The sequence below is a fragment of the Haliaeetus leucocephalus genome, unplaced genomic scaffold (assembly GCF_000737465.1).
Source record: "Haliaeetus leucocephalus isolate CR32 unplaced genomic scaffold, Haliaeetus_leucocephalus-4.0 Scaffold76, whole genome shotgun sequence".
In the NCBI taxonomy this organism is placed as follows: Eukaryota; Metazoa; Chordata; class Aves; order Accipitriformes; family Accipitridae; genus Haliaeetus; species Haliaeetus leucocephalus.
Genome location: NW_010972512.1, coordinates 247,612 through 256,372, shown reverse-complemented (window position 1 = coordinate 256,372; position 8,761 = coordinate 247,612). Strand labels below are relative to the sequence as shown.

The 8,761-nt window shown below is 49.2% G+C and overlaps 1 protein-coding gene across 1 annotated transcript in view; it reads left to right on the top strand.

Moving 5' to 3' along the window:
• Positions 1–2,774: 2,774 nt before the first annotated feature.
• The window catches only part of PIP5K1C (phosphatidylinositol-4-phosphate 5-kinase, type I, gamma), a 49,748-nt gene continuing 43,761 nt past the window's right edge, over positions 2,775–8,761 (top strand). Inside the window, exon 1 of the mRNA XM_010580198.1 lies at positions 2,775–2,916. The gene's annotated coding sequence lies outside the window, so the exon portion shown is untranslated. The remainder of the gene's footprint in view (positions 2,917–8,761) is intronic.

Here is an 8,761-nt window from a genome sequence, read left to right as displayed (position 1 = left end):
GTACCGGCCCCGGGAAGCTGTGGCGGGCGCTGCGGCTCCCTGGGGAGCGGGTCACGCCGGAGCAGCCACCCGCTTGCCCGGCTGGCGAGGGGGCCCTCGGGCCGTGCTCCCCGCTCTCGTCTCCGGGGATGGGCCTCGGGCCTTCCCCTTCCCTCGGTGGGGCGGGAGGGCCCGGAGGGGGGTGTTCGCTCAGGGGAGGGTCCTGCCTTGCTCTGGGGAGTTGCTGCCCCGCAGGGTGGGTGGCATCGCTGCCAGAGGGAGACGGGGAGGGCCGTGTGCCAGCGGCGGGGAGCGAGCCCACGGCTGACAGCACCGCTGGCAGCCTTAGCAAAAGGCTTGGGGTTCCTGGGTTGGCAGGATCACATACGTGGGGCTGGGCAGGAGCACCTGCCTCCGCCTTTGCTGCCTAATAACGTGTAGTTCATTAATAACCTCAAAACTGCTGGCTTTAGTTTTGCGTGTGATCGTACAGCCGCGCTCTGTTGTTGGGCTGGCAGGTTCCTTTGTGGGCCTGATGCGAAGCTCCTGAGCACTTGTCTGAGCCTGAAGTTGATTCAGAGCCTGCTACGAGGTAGACAGGCTTTGGTTGTGTTATGACAGCAACCTCCTTGTCTTCAGGCCTTTAAATGAGGATCATTAGATGTTCTAAAAACCAACAAATTACAGTGGAAGCTGTGATTGTTCCACAGATGTCATCTGTTGCGCTGGGGGGGGCTGGATGTAACACGTAATTTTTGGTAAGGTGCTGAGATTTAGGCAAGTGGCAAGCTGTCCCCGGCCTTTCTGCTTCAGTTCCTCGGTACTGCAAGGAAAATGGAGAGGCTGGCTGTGTGCAGCTTGTCTTTCCCGAGCCTGCTCGCGGCACTCCCCACCCACCGCTCGGACCTCTTTGTCGGGAGTGTTCTCCCAAGCACGGTGTGGTGTGGCTGGTGGACTTCCAGTTTATGATGCTGAGAGAGCAAAAGAGAGAACCTCTTGCCCGTGAACAATTAAAATATTGTTTATCCTTCTGACTCCTCTGTCACCTTACTCGTTTTGGGGGAGGGTAGAGGGTCGTTGCTCAGGACAAGACAAGTTGTCTGTGGAGACTGTTGCTCAGGAGGGTTTAAGCAGGGAGTGTGTGTTTTTCTTCCCTTTGCAAGTAAATATGAATTTATGAACCTGTAGGCTGTCTACGTTACGCTGATAGTAAAAGAGATGAAACAGAGCCAGTAGTCTCACCGATGCTTTGATTTTTCGACTCAAGTTGCTTACTCCTCACTTGGGTAGTGTCCAAATTGTGTCACTTGGCCTCAGCCGCACTTGCAACTGGAGCTCCCAGGAGTGCTGGGGACAAGGTGCACGGCAGCTAACGAGTATTTTCTGGAAGAGAACAAAACCTGGGGGGGACTGGAGCTGGCCCTCGGTGGGCCGTGCATGAAGGCACGGCTACACCCGCACAAGGCGTGGGCTGTGCTGCAGGTCTCGGGTCAGGACTGCCAGCTGATGGAGCACGTCAATGTGCTCTGTGGTCCTCGTTGCAGCAGATGGGAATACTATATGCCAGAGCGATGTGCCCGGGAGCAGAGGGGGTTTGTGCTGAACACTGTCCTGTTTTGTTGACTGTTTCTAAGCTGATGGCGACAAACCCAATTTACCGTGCACAGCACTGATGCCTTTGCTGCTATTTGCAGCAGTGGTGGAGGTGGTCAAATGCTCGTGGCCCACCTATACAGGTGCTTCGTGCCGCTCACCTTAATGCTTATGCCGTTGATGAAGGATTACCAGTGTAGCCGAAATCTGCTCCCCGGCTGTTTGCCGGGGAGCGAGGATGGCTGTGTGCTGCGCTCTTACTAAACAAACGTGGTAAGGTTAATCCAGACCATGGGTGGGGTCAGCAAAGATCTTCCCTAAGCACTCAGTAAATATCAAGAGGGGAGCTGGTTAGTCTGGTACAGGAGTAAAACTGGGTGGAGGAGAGGGGCTGAAAGTCAGGGAAACCTTGACAGTAGGTTGACTTAAGGCATGGAGAGTCTTCTGAAGGGAGCTTTTGGAAGTCTCCTAATATGCTTTGAGGGAGAAAACCTCATTTAGTGCCAGCAACTGGACTCACGCATGAACACACAGGCCCAATTCGTCCTTTTCTGAGAAACCTGGCTTTCAGGTTTTTAAAAGTTTTGTAATCACTGTGCTTGAAAAGGGAGTTTCAAAATCTGATGGGTGTAAATGGCTGCTGTGTCTCCTCCCTGAATGCGCACCGTCTTGCCCTGGAAAGGGGCTGCAAGGAGTGTAAAGGACTGTTCCCTGGGTTTGGTGCAGATAGCAGAGCTGTCAGCAGGAGTGGAGGCGGTGTGTGGAGGCACTGTGTGCGTGCAGGGTGAGAGGTGAGCACCGACACTGTTCAGGCTGGGGTGCCCCGACCCCAGAAATGGTTGGGTGAGGAGAGGGCACGTCACCATCCCTCTACCGGGGTGCGGCCTGGAGACAGAGGGTCTGGAAACACCCTTTTATCCAAGGGGACTCAAGTTAATGGAGCGCTGTTGGTACAAAACTGATAGCAAAGCCCATCTCCACCATCTTGCAAAGGTGGAAATTCTCAGCCTGATGGGGAAGTAAAGTTGACATTCAATTTATTTCCGTTTCTCACATCTTCTGTTATATGGGTTGCAGTCTGCCCATCATTTATGGTTTAAATTCTGGGCAGAAGCCTCCAACATATTCTTCAGGGTTGAATTCCTCTGCTTTAGGGAGCTGAAATGATTTAACAAGTTTTTATGCTCTTGTTCGACAGTTGTCTCACTGTACCCAGAGCTGGAGATAGCAAAGTGGAGATCCTGGCCCCAGCCAGTGGTGCTGAGTGTGCTGGCTGCTGGCGGCACCTGTAAGGCCATCTGCGAAAAGCACTGGGAGAGCGTTGATTGCGACGGACAAAGAACGGTATTGCAGCTCTTCCCTCTTTGCAATGATAACTTTGAAGTGACTTTTGAAGGGTTGCTGGAAGCAATTTTTTCAGTGAGCAGATTAGAGATAAGAGAAGAATTCCACCCTGTGGGGCACAAGCAGTTCAATCCATACCAACATGATGGAGAGGGAAATTGGAGAGAGCTTATCAGCTTGAGGAAAAATCAAATGTAAACATCATCCCCAGCATGATTATGGTTCACAGCTTAGTTGGATGTCACATGCCTCTTTCCTGTGAAATGGTGCTAGCAAAGATGATTACAGAGGGAGTCAGCTAGGCAAAAACAGACAGAAAAACACCCTGTGCCTTGAACTTTTAAAGACCGTGCAGTTACTTCACAGTCAATAAGTCACAGCTCAGCTGCAGGGAGGGAGGAAGGCAATGAAAATAGAATTCAGGCTGTTCTGGCAAATTAATTGTCCTTTAAGATATGAATCAGCTGGAAACAAATAGGGAAGCTGGGATTATGGGGCCTGGGAGCTGCGAAGGGCAGTATTTGTACGGCAGGGAGATCTGGGCACTGCCCCAAAGGATGCTGAGCCCATCTGTATTGGTGTCAGGACAGGCTGGAGAACGAATCCCCGAGAACCCAGGACGAAGAATGATTAATCTAATTTTCATTAACTAGCATTTGGCATTGACCTGTATATAATAGCCCGTTATGCTGCTGCTGAATCTGCGGCTGGCAAAGCTGCTGCCACCACCATGTCCCATTTGGGAAGCTCGCTGGGCCTCTCCAGAAGGGCTCCTCAGGGAATGACCTGAGTGGATTTAGTATGAGCAGTGCATAATTTGGGAACGATTATTGAAGTGATTCACTGACATGACCATTATGGGCTCTCGCCAGATACACAATCTTATTAAATATGATTTTCCCATATAAGGTGGTTGGAGCCTGAAAAGCAGCAACAGCAGGAATTCCAGCGCTCGCTTTCTTCATGAACATGTCTTTCAATCGCAGCCAGTTGAGTCCAGAAATAGGTCTGCCACGGCTGTGTGATGCCCTGACGGAGGCTCGGAGAGTCCTTTACATCGCATGCTGCTTACATCTTTGTCACATTTTATTATTCCCATCCATCTTTTCAGGCTGCCAAGCATATTCCTGTAGACCAGGATTATCTATAGAGGCCTGGCACGTGCCTCGCTCCTTATGTGGATGCAGCACCCACATGCTCTCTGGGACCTTACCAGCATGAGATCAGTTCCCATATGTGTGTATGGGAACTGCAGGCGTTACATGGGTATAATTAATTTGCAACTCGCAAGTCAGAAAATGTTGCGCCTTTTGCACTGCACAGGGGAATGTCAGCAGCGGAGTTGGAGGGGGAAATGTTTGCTAACTCCCAGTACGAGAAGGGTTTGGCTGTGTTTAGGTGGGAGTGACCTTCAGCAGGCTGGTTCACATGCTCAGCTCCCACCAGCATTGCGGGGACAGAGCTGCTGGTTGTGTTGCTTGCGGGAGATGCTCCGTCTCGCAGCCTGGCTGCGGGAAAGCAGGAGCCAAAGCAGGTCCTGCCCTCCCCAGGTGGTCTGATCCCATGGGTGCACCCTCTCTGATCTCCCCCAGAGCTTGTGGTGCCGGAGGAGCTGGCAGGAGCAGCGGTATTAAGCAGGCTGCAGGTTTTGAGGCACGCTCTCTAGACCCTGGGAAGTTTAAAGCAGAGGCCTTGGCACCTTTTCTGGAAGATGCATGTGCAGGGAGAGGGGTGACTGTGTATGTTTGAATTCATAAATAGCAGCAGAGCAGTAGAAGGCCTAGGTGGGGTTTTTTGTTTCCCATTAAGTCTTTCCAGGTCTCTAACCAAAATTTCTGATAGTCCCCTTTAATTTGTTTAATAACCCAGTTGACAGTGTCACTTTCCTTCAGCAATCTCTCAAGCTGTTGCCTTCTAGGCCTGCAAGCTGGGTTGCCTTGTGAATGTGCCCAAGAACAGAATTTCTTAGTCACGTCAGACTGGACGTCTGTGATCATGTCTGTGGGGACAGGCAGAAACTATTTTTAAAGCATTGTGCACGTGCAAAGCCCTAGTTGTTTGTGTGAGTTCCCAGTAAGTAGCTACTATCAGGGCAATACCTCTGTGTGGTATTTCACCATTTCTAAATCCATCTGTGGCTGGTGCAGAAACTCAAAGGAGCAAAATACTGTCATTTTCTGTAAGTCTTTGGCAAAGCAGAATTCCTGGCACAAGCACCCTCTCTGCATTTGCTGCCTACTGATGGTGCACCAATCCATGTTCGTCCAAGAAGCAAGTGCAGCCACTTGCATTTTCCTCTAATGGGAAGGATGCTGTAATGAAGATGTGTGCCATGCTGAGCCTCTGCCTGCACAGGGCTGGCCATCCGTTCCACTGCATGAATGCACTCATGGCAATGAAATGACAGGAGCGCAGCAGAAAGGTAAATCAAGGCACTGCGAGGGACCGGAAACAAAAGGCTGTTTAATGCTGAAATGAAACACCGAAAGCACAAAAGAGGGTCATGTAGAAAAACCAAACTCATGGCCTGTGTGAAGTGAGTTTTGTCTTGATCCTTATCAGCACTGACGTTCTCAGCAGAGCAGCCCGGTGTTGCTCACCTACCCGCTTGGGGAGCTGCATGCCAAAAGGAAAAGCATCTGCTGGCTTTCCCAGGCTTTCCACCTCCTCCCCAGATAACTAGCAGGCTGAGCCCCTGGAAGGGGAGCCTGGCCTCTCCAAGCAGCCCTACAAGAGCCAATGCTAATAAGGTAATGTTGGGGCTTTTCCTTCTTTAGGTAGGTCTTAGAAATACTCTGTTTTTAAACAGCCTGGCACTTGTTTGTTTGAGTTTTTCACTGTTGCCAGTAGCTGAGTTAACCCCAGGACTTTCTGGGAAACATTTTCTGTAATTAAAAAGCTAAAAGTGATCAGAGCAGCTTTTCTGTCACTTTGTCTCTTCTCACCCACATATTTAAGCAGAAAATGCTGTCAACCCCTAATTAAGCGTCGTCTACTTCCATCATGTGTTCTTGTGGCTTCCCCAGCTTACGTGTGGGTTTTTGCACTGGCTTGCGGTGAATAACCCAGGCTGAGTCAGAGTACGTGCTGTGGCAGTGAGGAAATCTGGAGGCTTCAATGCGTTTGGTTGCCCCAGTGTTCATGGCCTGTCCCATGCCGCTGGTTGCTGCTAACCATGACTTGTTTCATTGTCTCGCAGCACTGGGGAGCATCTGCAAGTCTTTCACCGTGTGAGTTAGCCCCTTTGCTTCTCTTCCAGCTTTCTTTGAATACAGCAAAACCACCACCTTTCCCTAATTCTGTTTAAAAAATACAAATGCCTAGAACTAGAGAGTCAGTGTGTAATGTGAAGCGTTCTCTTACATAACACAAAAACAGGCTGGAATAACTGATATTTGAAGAACAGCAGCATTATTTTATAGCGTGGAGGTTGCGTATTCTGTACAGTTGCATCTCTGGAAAATGACTGTTAGAAGAGCTGTCCCTCTGGATAATTGCATGGCTTTGCAGCCATTAGATCTGCAGTTGCAGAAAATGAACCTCGCAATGTCCGATCACTGCCTGTATGGTTTGCATTCAGTGTGAGGAGTGTAAAATGCTTTGTAGACTAATCAAGAGGGCACAGTCCTCACCTCCTCTGTAATTAGCAGAATCTGCATGTTCTCTTTGCAGAAATTGCTACTGGAGAGGGTGGGAAAGACTTCCTGGGAGAAAAGAGAACTTGGAAACTGGCTGTTTGCTTCTCTGGTATTTACACCGTTGCAGACCTGCCTGTTGCATGAGTGGTGTTTGAAAAGGAAGAGTGCATGTTCCGGTAGCACACCTGTAGCTGCTCCTGCTGCACAAGGCACTTGTTGATCCAGCAAAGGAAACCGGGTCACGGCTCGGGGTTTGTCACAAGACTGGCCTCGGCAGATACACTGCCGCTTCTGAAAGGGCCTGAAGATTAGCTGAGCATGGGAACACCGCACGCAACAAGTTGATGTCTTTGTTCTGTGTGAAATAGCTCAGTCTCCTGAACTTGGAGGAATTAACGGATTATAAGACAAGGGCAGCTTTGCCTTGTTTTTAGTCGTTAAAACGTAGCAACGCGCTGTTGGGACAGTACTGTTAGTGACGTGGGCTGGTGTGGAGCTTGGTACTGGTCAAACTCCCAAGTAGCTCAAACACTGCTTTTCACTTTACTGTATAGCATTAAATCTCTCCCAGCCATGCAGGGGAATGATGTTTAATTCAGCTTCTGCCTTGTGCTCCGGCTGCCACTGTTAAGACTTTACTGCTTCTGTGTTCTGGATTTGCAGTGGTCCCATTGGTGCCTGCAGTAGCTGTTGCTGAGCGTTGCTCTTGCATGGGGCTTGGTGGCTCCTGCAAAATTAGTTCTCTGTGCTTTGAGGGTCCATGTAGCCAGAGTACTTAACTCTTCTTTTAAACTTGGTGATGCTTTCTCTGATGAAGCTCTGTCAAACTACTGACTCTTCACGTTCAAATTCTCTGTGTTCCTGTACCATGGTAGACACCTCCTAATTTCTTCTCCAGAAGATCTGGGAGCACGTCAACCTCAACCAGCACTGAGCTCCCAGAGGAAAGGCAGCTCATCAGCAGAGGAAGGGGAGTGCTGGGCTGGGAGCCAGTTGGGTCCCTACTCTTTCACTGAATTTAGTAATTCAGAGTAATTCCCCAGCTGTTTTTTCCACTTTTTCTGTAGGAGGCAAAGAGATCTGCTGCTTTTGCGACCGGGTGGCTGAGTTCATGCAGTCATTTGGCTGGGATGGTGTTGGAAGCCTGCCCTTAATGTAACTCAAACTCTGGACACATCAGGATGCTGCCCTTCAAAATGGGCGTCTTGAATGTGTCAGACCGTGCTGGCAACCATGTAATGATTCTGCAAGAGTAGAATTAGTCAAGATTATTTTGCCCTTTCATTTGCTGCCTGGCAAGATGTTATTTAAATTGCCAGTTACACTTTTCTTCCCCCTGGAGTTTGCCATTCTCAGTTGCCGCTTTATATTCTGTCACTCCAAGTAAGTTAAGGTTCAGATCTCCAGTGGCTGAGATGGCCACTGAGATCAGTGAAGCATAACCTGATGGAGTTGGACTGACACGAAAAATGCACATAATCTCCATTAAAAGAGAATCATTTGCAAAGTCAGTCTCTTGTGATTTCAGGCTTGATGCACAAACTTACTTTCTGCCTCCCTGGTTAAGGCTGGATGCACTCCACCTGCATGTGTGCCACCTAAGCAGAGGGTGTCTCGCTCAACCCCATGTGGGGCAGGAAGAATAGGGAGGAATGAAGTAGGTAGAATAAAAGCAATGCTACCTTATATTTAAAGCATAAGTAATGCAGGTCATCTTAATCTGCTCTTCCCCTTCGTGTGGGATGGGAGAGAGTCCCGGCCACGTGCAGTGAGGGCGACAGTGAGGTGGGACAACCTTCGCTTTACTGCTTTCTACATTTGGAGCATTTTGTGTTTTGTGCGGGTTTTTCAAAAAAAAAAAAAAAAAAAAAAAAAAAAAATCTCCAACAGTAGAGCAGAATAGTGGGGGTTTTTGTGCATGAAATGAATGGCTTCAAGGTGTTCCCAATTACTTTTCAGGGTGGAATTTCTGATTTGTGGGTGGAACTGGTTCTGTTTATTAAAGGGCAAGTTAACAGCATCTTCCTGAGCTCTTGGTTATTTACTTGGTTTTTCTCCAGTTGCAATTGGGCAGCAGTGCAGTTACAGTACTGCTTCAGTTATTGTGCGAATACCTGTATAAACACCTTTCTGATGCTAGTCCTTTCAGCCCTCCAGTGATTAGAGTTTGGTTCAGAAGGACAGTGTATGAATTTTTATTTTTCATT